This window comes from Gouania willdenowi, chromosome 10, assembly GCF_900634775.1.
Source record: "Gouania willdenowi chromosome 10, fGouWil2.1, whole genome shotgun sequence".
Lineage (NCBI taxonomy): Eukaryota > Metazoa > Chordata > Actinopteri > Blenniiformes > Gobiesocidae > Gouania > Gouania willdenowi.
The window spans coordinates 17,670,748-17,690,569 of record NC_041053.1 but is presented as its reverse complement, the minus strand read 5'-3'; the positions used below and the strand labels follow the sequence as shown (position 1 = coordinate 17,690,569).

General features: G+C 38.3%; 1 protein-coding gene across 3 annotated transcripts in view; it reads left to right on the top strand.

Moving 5' to 3' along the window:
• Positions 1-1,374: 1,374 nt before the first annotated feature.
• Positions 1,375-19,822, top strand: part of frmpd1b (FERM and PDZ domain containing 1b) — a 43,298-nt gene continuing 24,850 nt past the window's right edge. For 2 of the 3 annotated variants that reach the window (XM_028459443.1, XM_028459441.1), the window contains exons 1-2: positions 1,375-1,587; positions 14,099-14,258. The gene's annotated coding sequence lies outside the window, so the exon portion shown is untranslated. Of the gene's footprint in view, positions 1,588-13,165; positions 14,259-19,822 lie in introns of those variants that run through there. The other variant, XM_028459442.1, reaches the window with a different exon arrangement.

Here is a 19,822-nt window from a genome sequence, read left to right as displayed (position 1 = left end):
GAAACATGAATACATTCTTTTTACAGTCTATGATTTGAACCAGTTGTGCCACTAGATGCCGCTGTTTATCATAAAATACGTCCATTCATTATTGTGTACCTGTACAAACTGCCGATTGTTTTCCCAAATCCCATTGGTCACCAGGACTCCAATCTAATGAGGGGTCAACACATAATAACGAGGTGTAAAATCAAATGAATAAGGAGATGGTCCTCTGATGACACAATTGTTGCATGGGTTGCTGACTAAAATGATGCTTGCTTTTGAGAGGCACCTTTAAAGTCAACAGGTGTTCTTACAATGATTTGCAGAGGTGAAAGTAATGGATTACATGTACTTATGTATGTAGATACTTGTCCTTTTTTTATATTTCTAATGGCAATGGCACTGTTTTAGAGTTCACAAATTTAGCTATACGTTAGAGGCTGAGAGTTATTATAATTTTTTTAAATTTTGATTTGAATTCATTGGTATTATTATAAATATTTTTAAATTGTACATTTTGACAAACCTTTTATTTTATACAGATATCTTTGTAGAAAATAAATCAAGGTCCAAAATGTGCAAGATTTCATCTATTTCTTTTTAAGTTTATACATGAGATGTTTACTGTATGCAACAGAGCCCTGGCAAGATTCATTACCAAAAATAAACGTGGGGGATGAAAGTAACTAGTAACTTTTAGTTTGATTACTATTTCATTCAGCCACTTTTTTTACTTGTACTTGAATTTTTTTATGCATGAGTATGACATACTTGCACTTGTACTTGAGTAAAATTTCAATCAAGTAGCAGTAGCCTACTTGATATCAGTACTCCTCACACCTCTAATGACTTGTAGTACAATTCTAATGGTATCACCTCTAATTTTAGTTCTCTTACAGCACGGTTTACAAAATATTTAAAAAGTACTTAACATTATTATTATTATTATTAATAATAATAATAATAATAATAATAATAATAATAATAATAATAGTTAGTAAATAAATAAATAAATACATTCAATTCAATTCAGCTTTATTTGTATAGTGCAATTTACAACAAAGTCATCTCAATGTGCTTATCAAAATATAAAATTTATAAGAAAAAAGAAAAAAAAACCCAACAAGATCCACATGAACAAGCATTTAGCGACATTGGGAATAAATAAATAAATAAATATAGTGAAAGTTATGCATTATTTAACAGTCTTTTTAAAATAAACCAGTTCAGGCTTTTCCTGAGCTAGTTTTGTCATGTACATTTGCCTGAACACACTGACCGTGCAGTGCACAGGAGGGGTGGGGGCTCGGGGTCCTTGCGATGGAGGCGGGGAGGAGAGAGAGAGCCACACCGGGGGAGGGGGAGGGCTATTCTGAGCTCAGGGCCGGGGATTAGACACTCAGTCCCAGTATGACAGCATCCAGCACGCAGCCAAACCCCCCACCGACATCTTCATCATCATCATCGTCCTCCATCCCGGCTTGATATTTGTGAGGAACAGCCCTGGTTTGTGCTCGTCTTCTCCGCATCGCTGCTCGCTTCCGTCAGGGTTGAATCGCCCCCATCCTCCCGGTCCTCTGGTCCTCCTCCTGTCCCCACGAGGTGAGTCCTTTGGGTGTTTATTGTCCGATGGAGGAGCACCCGGTGCCTTGTCCTGCCATTTTACAGCCATGCAATGAACACGACCAGTGATGGTCATTGCAGAGGGCTTGGGGGGCGGGGGGTGGGGGTGGGTGGGGGGTGGTGGATGTTTAAATCCGATTATGATTATTAAGGAAACAACAATAGAATGACCTTTTTTTCCGCTTCTTCTTTGTTTAGCCTCAAGGGTGAATACTGCCATCACTGATCAAAGTTATTGTGGTCAGTTTAATGGTGATTATTGATTTGTTGGAAGGGCATTTATAAAGCATTTATGGATCTGATCGATCCAGCAATGGTAGAACACACCATGACACCCAGAATGTTCTGCTATACAGTCACCAGCTATACTATAGGCTTGTGTGTGTGTGTGTGTGTGTGTGTGTGTGTGTGTGTGTGTGTGTGTGTGTGTGTGTGTGTGTGTGAAATCACTCTCACTGGCTCCAGATTGGAGATGGAAGCCTTTAGAATGAAGGGATGCCGGGTCAGTGTGGGTGGGTCGAGGGTAGTAAAACACGCCACGTTATGAATGGGCGTAGTCTACAGCCTGGTGTGGTGTAGTGTAGTGGTCTGACCCACATCTCCATCTTTCTGTGTCCTCTGACCAGGATCGCCTGATCTCACCAGGCTTGATAAACTAAACCGTAACAATGCGTTATGAGGCCCATTTATTGAAAGCTTGACGTGATTTCACGTGAGCACTCGTCGTGGTTCAGACGTGTTGATACCACAGCCTTTCACTGCGTGGATGGATTATCTTTGTTTTAATCACTGGGTATTTATTTATATCAGCATCCTGAGCACATGGTAGTCTCTCTCTCTCTGTGTGTGTGTGTAATTACATTTTTCAGTTACAATTACCCATATTCAATTACATTTTAATTATTACAGTGACCAGCATTTTTCCCAATTACAATTAAAGTACAATATATATTTTTTTTATCCTCATAAAGTCGATTCCAATTACATTTTCAATTACTAAAGTTCAATTTCAATGAATCAAAATGACTGAGCCTGAAATAAAAAACCTATTAAAAGTCAACCTTCCTCTTGTGTTAGCTTTCTGTTATGATAACTGCTCCTAAATCAGCTGTAAAACACACTAAAAACAAATATCTATCATCTAATTTATTTCCTATCTATTGCTTACCTTATCAGACTTCCTAATCAATGAAAAATATTGGTTCCAATATTTTTGGTGTGGGCGTCTGAGCCTTTTTTTGTGTCACTATACCACTTGAGATACATTTTTTTTAAATTGTAAAATGTGGAAAATTTTTGATGTGAAACATATTTTGATATTTGTTAGCTACATATGTGTAGAACTAGGGGTGTGTATTGCCTGGCATCTGGCGATACGATTCGTATCCTGATACATAGGTCACCATACGATACGATACAATATATCTCGATATTAAAGTACAAGGCGATTATTGCGATTTAAAATTTCTTTTTTATAGATATATGACTTAAGAAACAACTAATCTGTAAATGTGTACACCTTCACGAGAACATTATGTATGAAATATATTTTATTGGCATATTTTACACTCAAGACATTGGCTTTAACATGCCATGTGCCAACAACTTAAAAAAAAAAATAAAATAATAATAACATACAATCTGCCTGTGGCTTTTAAACCAACTTTGACTTTAGTGCAACTTATCTGAGGTATATGTCTAGAACAACAAATAAATACAGATAGTTAGTGCTTTCTTTTTAGATTTTATTGAAAAAAACACAAGCTAGTCAACATGCCCAGGTTTCAGTGCATTGCTTTGTGCATTATCAATGTCTCCTGTAGTGGAAATACTTTCCTGGTTAAATAAAGGCTAAAAATAAAATGAATACATTTTGAATTGATCCGAGAATCGCACAACGTAATATTGCGATATATCACCAAATCAATTTTTTTCAACACCCCTATATAGAACTGTAACATGGTTCCTCTGTTTTGTTTGAAATTGTGTTTGACAATTTTTTTATGAGTTTTTGTTTTTTGGTAAGGTTTTTATGGACCCTGGGTCTGAAATAAAGCTATCTATCTATCTATAGAATTTTCATGGCAATTACAATTACAAAGCCAATTATCTAAACACAATTACAATTTAATTACAATTACGAAAGAGCTTTTGAAATACAATTACAATTACGCCATAATTGTAATTAATGATCAATTACATGATTACAATTATACTTGACCCCAACCCTGGTGTGTGTGTGTGTGTGTGCGTGTGTGTGTGTGTGTGTGTGTGTGTGTGTGTGTGTGTGTGTGTGTGTGCCACAGGGCTCAGTGCTGTGACTCAGGGATGTATGTTGGAGCATGTGATGGGAGCAGAGGACTTGATGCGTGGCTGCATTAGCCTGGATCTGCTCACTGTGGCCCACTTTCTGCAGCCATCCATCCCCTGCCTCTGTCTTCTTCTTTAGTCTCTGCTCCATGTCTGCAGGGCAGGCTGGGTTGTTGTTCTCCTGCTCAACCGCAGCAGTCTACACAGATTGTCCCATATACAAAACACTTGTGTTCCAAGAGGCTCTTTATCAGTCAAAAGGAGACAGTGTCATTTTGTACTAGTCTGTTAAATGAATGAGAGAAGGGCTGGGCAATACAGACCAAAACTCACATCTCGATAATTTTTCTCAAAATAGCAATATATGATATAAATCTCAATCATTTTATTTCAAACAAAGTCTGACCAGAAATACAATTCTGGGTTAAATTTGCTGATGCAAAATGCCACACAGGCACATTTATTAACAAAGAATAGAACAATATCTTCTTTATTATCTATCTATCTATCTATCTATCTATCTATCTATCTATCTATCTATCTATCTATCTATCTATCTATCTATTTATCTATCTATCTATCTATCTATCTATCTATCTATCTATCTATCTATCTATCTATCTATTTATCTATCTATCTATCTATCTATCTATCTATCTATCTATCTATCTATCTATCTATCTATCTATCTATCTATCTATCTATCTATCTATCTATCTATCTACATGACATATTGAAAAATCCATCAAACTGAGCTTTTTATTCTGCTCTGAGAAGCAGTGAAAGCAGCGACTCCTAAAACAAGTATTTCAATACAAAATAAGCTATAAAAATTATTTATATTGATATAGGCAATATTGTAATTTTTTTATTCCCCCAAAATAGAAAACTTGATATAGCTTAAATCTCAATGCATCGTCCAGCTCTGCATGAGATCAGGGCTCACCAGTGCTGACAACAAATTATGATTTAAAATCTTAGTTTTACTCAAATAAATGACATTAAGATTTTTGTCGGCTAAATCTGTTACAGATATGGTCGACTAAGGTAAAAAGCACGCGTCCAACTCAAGGCCCGGGGGCTAAATCCGGCCCTTACAGTAACAGTAATGTGGTATTTGAGTCATTCTTTCAAGTTTTGTCTATTTATTTATTTTTTCCGAGTTTTATAAATCCATTCAGTTTTTTTTCTGACCGTGAAAGCTCCACAGACAAAGTTTAAATTTTTCCCACATATTGGCCTGATGTTTACAATGTGTTTTTTCCACAACTTATCAGCAAACTGGCCTGTTATTTTAGAAATAGTCTGGTAAAATCACCAGGAATTGGAAATAGTGATACATTTCAGTAGCGTTTCAGTGAGTCAACCAGTGGCCTTAACAAAGCTGAGAGAATCCCCATAACCTGGATGACTGGGAACCATCACAGACCCGTGTATGGTTTCCTCTGAGTGAGATACCTGATGCTCCACAGCCCTGAAATCCATGTAGAGAAGATAGATGTGTTTGTTTTTAGAGACGATGCTGATTGATCCTCATAAAGAATAAAGATAAATTCGAGCGGTTGTATGAGAGGTTTATCAAAGCTGTCAGTCAGCGTTGGTCTTAGTAGATTGGGCTTGTTATTCTCCTAAAATGAATACAGTATGTGGGTGGCTGTGATTGTCTGCTCTGTGATGCACTGGTTGATCTGACCAGGGTGTGCCCTGTGCCATCGTTTGGAATAGATTCCATAGAGCACTGCTATCCTGATCAGGATAACATGGATGAGGGAGTACATAAGAGATTTTGATCAGATGGATGCTGATGACCAGCGGTGTTGGGCGGAAGTTAAAAATATGATGTTAAATGAAAGATTACGGACAAACTGAGCATCGTTTGACACTTTTATTACCGGATATCAGCATGATTTGTTTGTCCAAGAAATAAGATGGTGTTATAAAAACACCGTTTTTAGATGTCAAAACTGGTGCCATGTGCCATTTAAAGTGAGCTAGAGGTGGGGAGCAGGGCCGTCGGACTGGGGGGGGGTAAAGGGTACTGAGTACCCGGGGCCCGAGGCAGGCTGTTTCATATACAGTATATGTACGAAAATGCATTTTAAACATTTATTTGATTATTTATATTGGAATGAAAAGAGCCCTGTGTAACACGTAACATGGTTGTTAAGCACAGTTTTGCACTAAAGACAATTATTAATACTGCATCAGGGCCCTAACTACCGCCCCTTATAGAGGTAGAGCAAAAAATGTGTTTGTTTGATCAGAACCACATGATCAACATTCATGTGAGCATTTAGAATAATCTGAGCATTAATACAGGAAAGAACAAAGAGTTTTTCTATTTCTATTTCTATTTATCTGTGTATATTTGTTGTTGTCTTGCTCATTGTAAAGCATTTTGTGCATTTCTGTAGTCTCTTTGTGTATTTTTCCTGTAAAATATATGTTTGTTGGAGTCATATTGTGTATTTGTGTGTATTTCTGTTGTCTTTTTGCTTGTTTGTTAGTACTGTGGGTTTGCGGAGTCATTTTTTATGTTTTTCTTTTCTTTTTGTGTACTTTTGTTGACATTTTCTGTAATTGTGTATATTTTTTTAAGTAATTTTGTGTATTACTGTTGTTGTTTTGTTCATTTTTGTAGTACTTTTGTGTGTTTTTGGAATATTTTCTGTGTTTTTAACTTGTCTTTTACTGTATTTTCCTGCAATGCTGTAATTCTTTGTCGTCTTGCTCTTGTTTTGTGTATTTTTCTGTCATTTTGTACATTTACTTTGGGACATTGTTGTATTTTTCCCCTTATTATTATGAATTTTATATTTTGATTGCACTATGAGATGACCTTTGTTGTATTTTGCACTATATGAATAAATATTGATTGATTGATTGATTAAAAAAATACATATAAGTATGTCACAAACACAATATTCAATAAAACACTAAAATATAGTAGAACAAATTTATAAAATACAAGCATTGGATATGGAATCATTAGGTTATTGTAAAGAAAAAAGAAAGCTTTTATAATATTGTACATAACTTACAGTAGGGGCCCAACAAGATGGTTTGTACCCAGGAAGTTCACTCCTAATCAAATGAGGTATCAGGGATTTTAACCTGATCATTACTGTCAATAGGTGAAGGACCTGTACATTTAAGAATCATGTAAAGCACACGTGTCAAACTCAAGGGCCGGGTGCCAAATTCGGCCCTTTAGAGCATCCAATTCGGCCCGCAGCAGAAAATGCAAAAAAGTCAGAGAAACCATGAATCATTGTGTAAATTACCAACTAATTCATTTGTAGATGCAGTATCTCCAAAATAATACACAAATTCAAAGAAACTCGCAAATTGTTCAAATAACTCTAAATGTTTCCTAAATCCTGCAATTTTCTTCAAAATATTCTACAAAGTAAAATAAACTGAAAGTGAAGATCCTGATTAAATTACTCATTTTCACACCTCAAATCTGTGGCCCACTTAAGATAAACTGCTGCACATTTGGCCCCTGAACTAAAATAAAAACAATGATAAATGTACCCAAATAAAAATCAGTTAACAGAATGTAGTTAGTTTGTATACTACAACGATACAAACCTTTGCTGTAAAACTGTATTATTTTGCTGATGAATGTCATTGGTGCCTTTAACGTTAGGAGGCCAAAGACCTAAATCCATCAATTCAACTTTATTTGTACAATTTACCTACTTGAAATTTTGTATAGAGCTTTATTTTCTTGATGAGGCTGCACTTTTATGCTCACTTCAAACTCCTTTCAGCTCTGCTACAGTAGCTAAATGCTAGTTTAGCTGATACACCACTAACCATATGCATGGCAATGGTTGTATACGTGTTTCCCTTTTAATCTGCACCACTATTCCTGCAGAAGAAAGCAGAGACGTGGCCTCATTGATGTGACAGCCGCTTGATGGTTGCACAGACGACTGGCAGTGGTGCTGCGATGTAGGCCAAGGCGATTTCTGAGCATGTAGTGAAAAATTGTGACATAAAATGCCTTTTTTAAAAAAATATGTATTATTTTAGGCTGAGTGACCCTCTGCTCTTCGAACCAAAGGTGTATTGCTTATCCATGATGAGCAGTGGATATCGCAAATTCACAATGCATGACGTATACAAGGTCTGTTGCAGCATAAAAAAAATAAAATCATCCTCCAGCATACTCTACATCAGGTTTCCCTTTCATTCAGACCTTCACCTTCTTTTGACTGTCTCCAGCAGTATCAGAACAATTGATGCAGGTTTTTCTGCCGCACAAAAACCAAAGTCTTATTATTTATAAGTGCACTAGGGAAGGGTAAGTCTGGCTCCCTCCAGGTCGTTGATGAAATGAGCAGAGCACGGTGAGCCATGTCGTCATAATACTAATGGACCAGACAGACAAGACAAACAGAGCAGAATGTGTAATAGATACGTGAGGAGGAGGACAAATAACCAACAAATCACAACAAGCAGTAATGACAAGCTGAGCCATCCCGTAAACCAAGCACCATCCTGGAGAACATTCTATACTGTGCCATTTAAAGCTGATTTTCAGTCTGTGGAAGTACAACAGCACATAAAGACAGGGAATAAAGGTTCACTAGTCCTTTGAACTGAAACTTTGACCCATTTTGTGTTATATTTCACACCTGATTTACAGACAAACTCATTCTAAGTTAGGTCAACTGAAGCAGCTCACCATTTGGGAGTGTAAAAATGAACACAAAATCTACCTGTTCGCGATCTGCATCGTTAATATTAAAAGCTTTAAACCGGGGGTTCTCAACTGGTCTCACCCTGGGACCTACATTTTGTTTTTTTTTTTTTTAGAATTCAACCAACCAAAATAAGTTTTTCAAAAATAGCTGTTGAAAACACACACAAATAATATTTTTAAAAACATATATCTATATATTTTTCCGTGCAACATGCATGTCACAGCACGCCTGTCGAGAGAAAAGTTTATTTCAAAATAAAAAACAAGTCCAACATGAGAGACATTAAGTATTTATATATTTTTCAGCAGCTGTCCACGACCCACCAATTGGGAATCACTGCTTAAAGGTCCCATATTATGAAAAACATGTTTTTTCTGGTCTCTACATCAATAAACTGGCGCTCCTTCAAGATGTTCAGATTCAGCTCCTGTCGTTACGTAACCAAAAGAGTCATTTTCATAGGACGACCTCCTCTGAGCGGTGATAGGAGGACATCTGAGAGGGGGGCGTTCATCCCCGAGGTGAAGTTTGGTGTGTCCAGCGGTGAGATAGCAGTAGTGTTTCGCAAAGTCATCGCTCAGAGCTAGACACGAAAAATTGCTCTGTTGTTGGTTAAACAAATCAACATAAGTGCCTATATTATGTCCCAGCTACAGAAGTAGGCGTCGACAGACAGAGCTCATTAGCATTTAAAGGTGCAGGCACAGAAACAGTCTGTTCCCAGCAGAGCTCATCTGAACAACTTTTAGACAGCTGAAATTCAGGACCACGGATGGGTTTGGGGCAATGCATATCGAATACAGTGTTGTTGGACCTTTGACAGCTGTGTGAAATTGATGAAAAACAGTATAATTTGGGACCTTTAAACTACTATAGGGCTAAAAAGTGATATAAGGCAGCCTTAGTTGTTGGTTCCAGCCTAGTGTCTTGGTTGTTGTGATGCATCCCAAGACGTAAACAGACAGTCAATGCTGCTGGTTTTGCTTTAACGCCACAAACCAAAGATAATGGACAGCATCTGTTTCTTCATGGCTACTTAAGTGGTTCATAACTTTTTACAGTGTGGGTTTTTTTGTGGTTCATTTTAAGTTTTGTTGTGGCAGCTCCACTCGATAATGTCTGTGTCCTTACAGGTACACTCATTTCCACTGCGTGTTTACTGTATTATTAGGATGTTTTACTTGTTTCATTTTGAATTCATAATTTATGAAATTGCAAATGTTTGAAAAGAAAAATGACAGTGCAGTGCAGTGATGGGCAACAGTGATCACAGCAGGGGCCACAAAATATGATTGCCTGATGCGAGGGTCACATTATCAACATTCATGTCAACATTAATTTTTGTTGTCATCTTGTGGATTATTTATTGTAGTTTTGTATTTTTATCTGTTATGTTTTGTATATTTTTCTTTTATTTTGTGTGCTTTTGGAGTCAATTTGTGTGATTTTGTGTTTTAGGACATATTTTTGTAGATCTTTTATGTAGTTCAGTCAGGATCACTTTAGTCAAATAGTATGCAGTTTAGATTTGGCAGTAAGGCTCTGTTCTGGGACCGTTCTGCCTTTCCAGAAGCAACGCGGAAAGCCCGAACCGAAGGAAGTGCCCCCTCGCTCTTCCATGAGCTCCATGGAGAGGCATAAGCAGAGAGAGCGGTCAGCAGGACCCTCTGGAATAGAAGCACAGACATTAGATACCAACAGAAGACACTGTTTAATTAGACAGAAGAAGCGGAGCTGAGGTGGGGGTGGGTTGCGATGCGTTTGCGGAAGAAGTGTGCGGAAGTAGGCGTGTTGCAGTGGTTTAAATGCAGCACTGAGACTAACTCTAACCAATAGGAAGCATGGAACACAATGAGCTGGATGATTAACTGAATTAGGGGATGGATGCTGTCAGTTGTTAACAGCTACTGCCTGCCGGAACTAATCCAATGCTCAATTTTTGTATATTTTTCTGTTATTTTGTACTAGTCTTCTATGATTTTGAAGTACATTTTTATCAGAGCCACACAACATTAGACCTAGGGCTGCATGTGACCCCCGATCCTCCAGTTGCTTATGTCTGGTGTTGTGGTTCTGCATTACTGAAGGCCTAGATATTTGACATAGATTTGATTCCTGGGGAGAACTGGGACCTTTCTGTGTTTAGTTTGGATTTTGTCGTTTTTTCCAGTTACCCTATACTACCCCGGCTTCCTTTTACAGTCAAAGCTTGCCTTTAGGGGTAAATTAGTGTGTGAATGTGCTTGTCCATATTGACAGTGACAGGCAGACGTCCAATAAGAGCTGAGATGAAGACCAAACACTGTTCCCAGATGGTAGAGACATTGTCTTCTGATTAAGAGGTTGGGGGTTTGATTGCTTACCTCACTGGTATGACTTCTCTGTGAATGTTGAGTTCCTGCTCAGAAAATAAAAAGGGCCTAATAAATTAAATCCATTGTCATTATTAAAACTACACAAAGAATCATTGAATAACAAACCTGTTTGTGCTTTTGGAGCAGTTATTTTCATTTCTGCAGAAGCACAATATTGTGTGATGAAATATGACGCCACGTGGACCTTAATCGCCTTTTTCTTCAGTAACACACATACATACAGTACACACACGGACCAACATATCATGCTCCTGCTGTAGGACTGGATGTTCCCTCATTTCCGTTTCCAAATTTATTGTAGATGACTGCGTTCCAAAAAGAAATACTTAGTCAATGAACCAATCCCTGCTGCTGCCTTATGTGGTTCAGCTGTATCCGGTGTGTCTTTGTTTGTCTGTGTGTGTGTGTGTGTGTGTGTGTGTGTTTGTGGATGGATTGTCAGCGCGATGTCAATTAAGGACCACAGAGTCTTTTTTCAAATAAAAGCATTGGTAACGTCTGTGGGAACGACTTGTGGGTCAGATTTTTAAGTGTGTGTGTTTGTGTGTGTGTGTGTGTGTGTGTGTGTGTGTGTTTTTGGTGCGTGTGGAGCTATGTGCAGTTCAACAATTTAATACAGATAATAAAAGTCTTCCCAGTCATGAATATGATAAATATGATCTATGAAATATTTTGATATGATCTGACACAATTCATGGCCTGGTGAAGCTCATCCAGCTCTCGTCTGGGTTGGTGTGACCTGCTTCGTCCCAGCGGAGCTAATTGGACGTGAAGGTGGTTTTCCTCTCCGCTGGCTTCAGTTGAACTGCTTGTTCATTGCACCTCTGGTCTGCACTTCCTAAGGACAGCACCTCCTATGAACAGCTCATGATCCCAGAGTTGTATAACTGACTGTTTGAGCACACACACACACGGAGAGACATTGTGTAGGAAAATGAGCAATAAGAGAGTGAGGAAAGGAAGGTTTTCTGTCTCATGGAAATGGTGAAGACATGCTTCATTATTGTATTGTGTATAGCAGTGGTTCTCAACCTTTTCAACCCGCGACCCCCAAAATAAAGGTGCCCGGAGATCGGGAACCCCCACTGCACCTGAAGGTAGTTGAACACAGAGGGAAGTTTATTATTATTTGTGCCAAAGTCATCTTTTAATCAGAAATGAAATGGGTTAAAAGTGACCAAAAATGGTGGAAAAGGTGGTGAAATGTGATTTTAAAAACCACAGAAATTGGTTAAAAGTTGCAAATTAGAGTGACTAGAAACGGACAGAAAAAAGTGGTGTTAGTAGGAATAATGAGTTTAAACTGGAAAATAATGGGCGTGACAAATTGTTAATATGGTTAAATTGGCAAAAAAAAATAGGCATGAAATATGGTGAAAAGAGGGTAAAAGTGACATAGTTTGCAACATTAGGTGGGAAAAGTGGTGGAAAGGGATTACAAGTGCTGAAAATGTCTTGAAAGTGGAAAAAAGAAAAATGCCTTTTCTGCACTTTGATGGAGAAGTGGCAGAAATGGTAGTAATGTTGTAAAAATGCATTTAAATAAGCAAAAATAAGCAAGAAAAAGTGATGAAAATAGGTTAAAATATGGAAAGTTTCTTGGAGGCATCTGGTGACCCCCTCCTAGTGTCTTGCGACCCTAAATGGGGTCCCGACCACGAGGTTGAGAAGCCCCGGTGTATGGTATAGATTCTTTGTGTGAGGCTGAGACACGGTGAGTGAAGGGAGAATGTTAAAGACAACAATTGGAGAAAAAGTGCATCCTCAGCTTTTGGGACTGTGTCAGGTTTGAAACTGGGTCACATCATTAAACATGGTTTCAGCCTCATTATTAAAGGCAAGCAGGAGGAAAGAGAAATGTACTTCATGGAGACGGTTTTATGCAGTCGCCACTGCAAACACTGCTCATTGTTATTGTTATTCTGTGTAGAAATCTAACACGTGAAAAAAACTCTGCCTCTACATTTTCTCCAAAGTCACTTCTCACAGTGTTTAGACTTTTGTTCTTTCCTTTCTCCTCCTGCGGCTTTACTCTCTCACTTCTTTGTCGCTGCCCTCTCAACCCTCTTTAAAATTCTCCCCATTTCTTCGCCCCTTCAATATCCTGTCCTTTCTCTCTTTTCTCTCTCTATTCCTTCCCCTTTTACGGCCCCTCTTTCCTCCCCCCATGCATCTTTCCCGTGTCCTTCGCTCCCTCCTTCTGTTGCTCTCCTCTGTCTCTTTGCCTGCGCCGACAAACGTTGCAGAAGGAGAGGTTTTACAGATGGAGCTATAGCTGCATTAGCTCTATGCATTATTCATGTGCCCTGCAGAGTGCAGGTCAGGTCTTATGTTGATGTTTGCAGTGGGACACATGGGTCAAAGCTCTGATGATAGAGCTGCACAGACGGGAATATGCTTTACTTCTTTAACTCTTCTCCATCGAATGCCCCTGAGAATGAGACGAGATCATTAATGTTTATTCAGTGTGTGCGTGAGTTTAAAGCACAAAGCGTTCACCAAGTGTGTATTTATTTACCAGAATTGGGGCCTCGGTTATAACAATTTCATGAAAGGCATGTCCTCATTTCCTATTGGTTGTCTCCCAGTGTATCTTTCTCCAACCTATCAGCAGTCGTGGGATTTTAGTGAACTCCCAGTAAGAACTGTTAGCTGAACTGGGCTGTATGAAATTTTAATACAGACAAGCAGACAGAGATGTGTGTGCCGTGTCTCCACATCGCCATGTGCTTTTCAGGCTGAGGAGGAGTGTGTGTGTGTGTGTGTGTGTGTGATAGAGCCTCTGGAAGCAGAGGAGGAGCCTCTTGGAAAAAACCCACGACCACAGCACGACCGCTGCTTTGGGCTCACATCTGCTTTCGCCTGACACACTCGCATGTTCACGCTGAATATATTAAGAATTGGAGAGTAGCTCCCTTTACGCTCTATTTTAAAAGTCATACCAGACGCATTAAATTAACACATCTCAATCCAATCACCATTTTGCACTTTGTTTCTAGTCATAAACACAGATTGTGTGGACAGCACTCAGGATTAATGGGTTTGGAGTTGGACAGCTCTCCCTGATTTGTGTTGTTCTGCCCTGCACAGTTGGCTGCACCGAATTGGGATTGGCCCTGATGATCACAAGGACTCCCGTCTCTCTTTCTCACCTCATTGTAGCCAATCCTGGAGGGGCTTCAGACTGGCTGTCTCAGAGGACGAGGGAGCATGTGTGTTCTGAAGTCCTGAAGAGACAAGCTACGTCACGGTGAGTCATGCTTTCACGCTGAGCTGCATGCAGGGCTAGACTGGGGAAAAATGGAGCCCTGGCATTGTCTGTCCAGACCAGCTTACTACATTATCAGTCGACACATGTAGAAGTTGTTATTAAGTCAGGGATACTCAACATGTGGCTCATTATGTCTTAATTTTAATTATTTTTCCCGCAGAAAATCTTAAAAGGAGGAAACTTTTTTAACCCCCTTTTACCTATTTACTTTCCTTTGTCTTTGTCTTTGCCCCTTTTTCCAGACTTTAGCTACCCTTTGCCAATGAATATCCCCTTTTCCTATTCTTTGTCCATTTTTGCAAGTTCTTTTTAATACTTTAATCCAAATTTTGTCCTTTCTTTAATTTTTTAAGCCACTTTTCATCAAAATAAGATAACTTTTGCCTAATAAATACCACTTGTTTTTTTATTCTTACATTTTGCCTCTTTTTGTTCTATATTTTTGCCCTTTTTCACAATTGTTTGGCACATTTTGACAATTAAAGCTACCCTTTGCCATTACATGACACCTGGTTCCTCTTTATTTACCCATTTTTTTGTCGACTCTTGACTGCTTTAGCCCATTTTTACACTCTTTTCTTGCCATGTTTTTGCCACTTTTGGACAATTTTTGACCACCTGTTACTATGTCTGCCTACACTCGCTCGTTTAAAAAAAAAATTTAGCAAACCGAACTGGTCGACTTTGGGTTGACAGCCCACCGTGACGATGCCGGGTTTGCCAGATGGCCAGTCCACCCCTGGCTGGATGCCTAACAAACCTGGGCCGGATATGAATCCCTGAAATCTGTGCTTTATTCAGCAACGTACCAATTTCCTGCCTTTTTTCTCAATATAACAACAAACACACTCTGTATCACACATCTCTTTGTAGTATATACTCACATACTGAGTGTGTACGTGTCCTTGCACCTGCTTAGCTCTCTGTGCTGTGTGTGAAGACACAGTAAAGCTCATGCTGAAGTGTTTAGCCAATGCGTGCTCTGCTGTCCACAGGGACTGTCATTGGAGTCCAATACCTGACTCAACAAGGTCAGTGAAGGTTAGACGGAGAGAGAGGAGAACGCTAAAGACAAAAAAAGAGAAAGGAGGATGACAGCAGAAAATCCTCATTTGACTCAGCACCTCGAGGCATGCGTGCACGTTGTGCACACTTATTCCTGCACATTTAATGCGTTAAGCATTTAGGGGATCAAATGTGTTCTGGCATTATGGTTTAAGGCTGTGCCAGGAGTTTCTAATCTAATGTGAGGAGATTCACTTCTGGTTAGTCATTTGCATCTGTCGACTACCTAGTCCCTCTGATCTGTGTCTATCTGTTCAAATCCGGATAAGTGGGAGGTGCTAAAGTGACACCCTGACCGGAGCGGGTCCCTGCAGAATGAAGGCCTCTAATCCTCTTAAAAGGAAGACCCCGCACGCTCCCTGGTTTCCTGGTTTACTATTACTGAGAACAGTTAGTCAGTACTCACTATCTGCATTCACTTTCCTGTTTCTCTAAAACTTCAAAATGCCAAAGATTATTTACTGTTCATTTACAACTGAAAGTCAGATTAGTGACAAGAGCTGAATATTGACAAGATTAATGAGAAATATCCCTTAATTTAATCCCCTTTCCAGTTTACGCAGCTTTCAATTCATCCTGAGGTTCTATGGCTACCTGTCAACATTGAGCTGTTCTGCACAGGTGCATTTAATATTACATAATTATTATTCATTAACGGTATCATTACAGTCCTAACAAATCCAACGTTGCACACCCTTTAACCAAGCAGCAGCCATGTTGAAAGTCTCAGGTCAATCTGTACCTGATTCGCAGAGATATTTGAGGAACACACGCACACACACACGCATGCACGCATGCGCACACACACACACACACACACACACACACACACACACACACACACACACACACACGCACGCACGCACACACAGTAGTGTACACCACACAATTTAATTTGGTATTACTGAGAAATATCCCAGGGAGCAACATTTGTAACTAAGGTGAATAATAATAATAATAATAATAATAATAATAATAATAATAAAACAGTGCATTAGTGTGTGTGTGTGTGTGTGTGTGTGTGTGTGTGTGTGTGTAATTCAGAAATAAAATTTGCTTTAGAAATTGAGTGTTTACAAGGTCAGTTTAAAGAGGATTTACCTTTTTTTTCTGAATTAAAAAGGAATTAAAGCTCCCATGTAAACCATCCATGAAAAAGCTACTTAACCTCCCACTTTCCTAGAGCAAGACATACTTCCTACGGGCACTGCACTAGTGTTTTTAATGCAAATAAAAATAAACTCTCACACTTTTGGGAACTTGGCCATTAACACTTTGCTTGAAGTTTTATACATAAGGCTGACACTACGCTGTCATGAATAAGGTGTTATGAAGCCTGTCATTAAATGTATTATAAGTAAATTATGACACCTTTGGAGCTATATTGGCATTTTTCGGGTTCGGTGGAGGGATCTAGTGGGCTTAGGTAGGGTTAGAGTAAGGGGTTAGCCTTAACAGCCTTTATGACACCTTATTCATGCTAATAACAGGTGTCATGTCATAATAATGACAACGTAATGTCAGCCTTTATGTATAAAACTTCAAGTGAAGTGTTACCGTTTGAACAATACTCGAAATATATCCTCTGAACATACTAGGAGTGTGACGATATCACGATACGGCGATATATCGCAATATTTTTTGCACGATCGATTATCGATATGCTCGCGCAAAGCATTGATTTTTTTTTAATTAAATTTTTTAATTTTAAAAAAAAAAGTGCAGATAGGTCTTCACAGAAATTTTGTCACTGTTTCTTGAAGGAACCAATATATTGTTGACTGGAATATTGCACTATAATGGTGTCACTAGTAAAAAAGACCCTATTTTTTTGTTTACATAAAGCACTATTGGAGATTATTTATTTGTTTACATTGGCATGTTGACACTTATTTACAAAAATGTTGCACTAAAATAGTGTCACTGTTCATAGGACACCTTTTCAATTTATTGTCTTTCAGAGATATAAAATAAAAATTGTATTTTTTCACTTTTTTCTTTTTTGTAATGTCATAGATTATCGTAGATTGATTTCTGAGCAATGTATCGATAATCGCAGTATCGTCACATTGTGAGATAATCGTTATCGTGAGATTTGTATCGCGTATCGTATCGTGAGGTACCCAGAGGTTCCCACCCCTTGAACATACTGTATCTTATTATGCAGCGGCACAGTTTTTACATCCTCTGCTGATGAATGCGGTGTTAATTGTTTGCACATAACTCACATGATTCATCATTTATTTATTCATTCCAAAACAAGTGTGGCAGACTGCTAGTGAACTATTAAGCTTCCTCTAAGGTTTCAACAAAATTCTTGGCTTGCACGTGTTTACATTATGATTTAGAAGCCTGATTAAATGAAGCTTTTCACTCAGTGTCCTTATAGGAAGTGTTGCTCTGATCCAAGGAGGCATTTATCATTGTTAACCCTATCGATCAGTTCTGGATTACTTCACTTCTCGCTGCTGCAAAAGTCTCAGTCCTTCTGGCGTTCCTGCTGGCAGCTTATGATTTAAATGAGAAAGATTTCACTTGTGAATAATGTGTGTTTGTGTTTAAATAAGTGTCAAAAACAACCCTGTAAAGCACTTTGAGCGACATTGTTTTCGATGAAAAATGCTTTATAAAGAAAATACAAATTGATTGAATGCACTTACTGTAAGTTTGTGGATTTATTGCATATAAAATAAAAGCAACCATAAAACGTGGTTCAGCTCAGTGACGAGTGCCTTTAACCAGGGACGGTTCAGCTGTATTTGATTCCGTGACCCAGCTGCAATTTCAAACATTTCAAAACTTTTTAATAAATATTTTGAAAAATGATAAAAATATATATATATATTATTTTTTTTACATGAAAACAAAAACTTAGATAAGTTAGCATAAATCATGATAAAGCACTTAAAAACTGATGGCAATGACTACTTAAAAATAATGTTCTGTTGTTTGGCTTAGTGTATAAAGGAAGCTGTATTTGTTAGTCGTTCATTTGTTAATGAACGACTGGAAAAGAAAGCTCGAGGAGATACGGAGAAAAAGGACAGTGAAGAGGAGTAACAGCAGGAACAATGACTGCAGACGAGAACACATCACATAAAAAAGGACAAAAAAAACAAAAAAAAACGTTAATGATGAAATTTATGAAGAAGATGAGAATGTTTGACAAGGGAAGAAACGAGGTTTGATGTAAAATTATCTGTGTTCAAATCAGGGGACGGATCTGGATAAGCATAATGCTTTTTTCCGTCGCCCTTTCCGGCATGAAAAAGGACAAAAAAAAAAAACGTGATTCTGCTCTGAATGTCAAAATGAATTTCTGTGATTGCAACCATGTCGGAAATGAACTGAATAAATAAAATAAATTATTTTGTGGTTGGAACAAGACCCAACAGATGTTAAAACGTGCAGGGGCTACATCATCGCCCCATTATCACGGCCTAAAAAAATTTAAATTTAAGTTGTTGTGTCAATGATGTCAGAATGTTTTATAATCTTTGTATTGTGTGGGTGGGTAGTTTATTGTTGTGACTGTATTTCACTGTAGTGTAGAAAGGCCCAACCAGGGACAAGAGTTGTGAACTAGTATTAGCTACATACTCAGCTGCAAACTTAAGTATCTATGTTGAATTTCATTGTTCAAGTAAAACTAATTTCATTTTTTTTTCATTTACTGAACCTGGGGAAAATGCTTTTGATTTACCTCAATTTAGGACTGTGGTTGTATTTATTTAGGCCATATTGCTATTATTTAAATAATACCGACTAAAGGTAATTATTTTGTTAGATTATGGTTGTTTATTTGTTTTCTGCAATAAAAGGAGCTCAGAACGATTTTTTTGTGTCCTGTAAATTTGACACCTCGCGACCCTGAAAACAGGAACAGAAAATGGATGGATGGGTGTAAATTTCATGGAATAAGAAAAAGTAAATAAGAAAGTGAGCGATTTCTCTTATACGAATAACTAACTGGTTAAGAAAAGCGATAAATTACCGGTAATCGTTCACTGCACCTTCAACTCAACCATCTCCACAGTGGTGAGTGTGACCCAGTGACTCAACATAACCCAACACCGTTGAAAAAAAGTCTTGAGATTTTGTGTGGATTCATTGCTGACCACTTTAACTCCCTGCAGCTCAACTAAACCCTCCATCGCTCATTACGTCCCCTCCTCCTCCTCCTCTCTTTTTAAAGGGCCAGTTAAGCAGAAAACACACAGCTGCAAGCCCTTTAATGTTGAACTCTTCATGATTTCTACTGATGATCGTTCATGATGTGCGTGAGTTTTTTTTTTTTTTTGTGAGAAAAGAAGCAGGTCATTTCTACATCTGTGGCTGCTACTGCTGCTGCTGCTGCTGCTGCTGACTTCACCTCATAGTCCAGACTCATTTTCACTGCTCAGACATACAGTGTCTGATTATGAGCTGTATTCAAAGCTGCCAACACGCTCTGCATCATAAGAAACAAACAAAGTCAA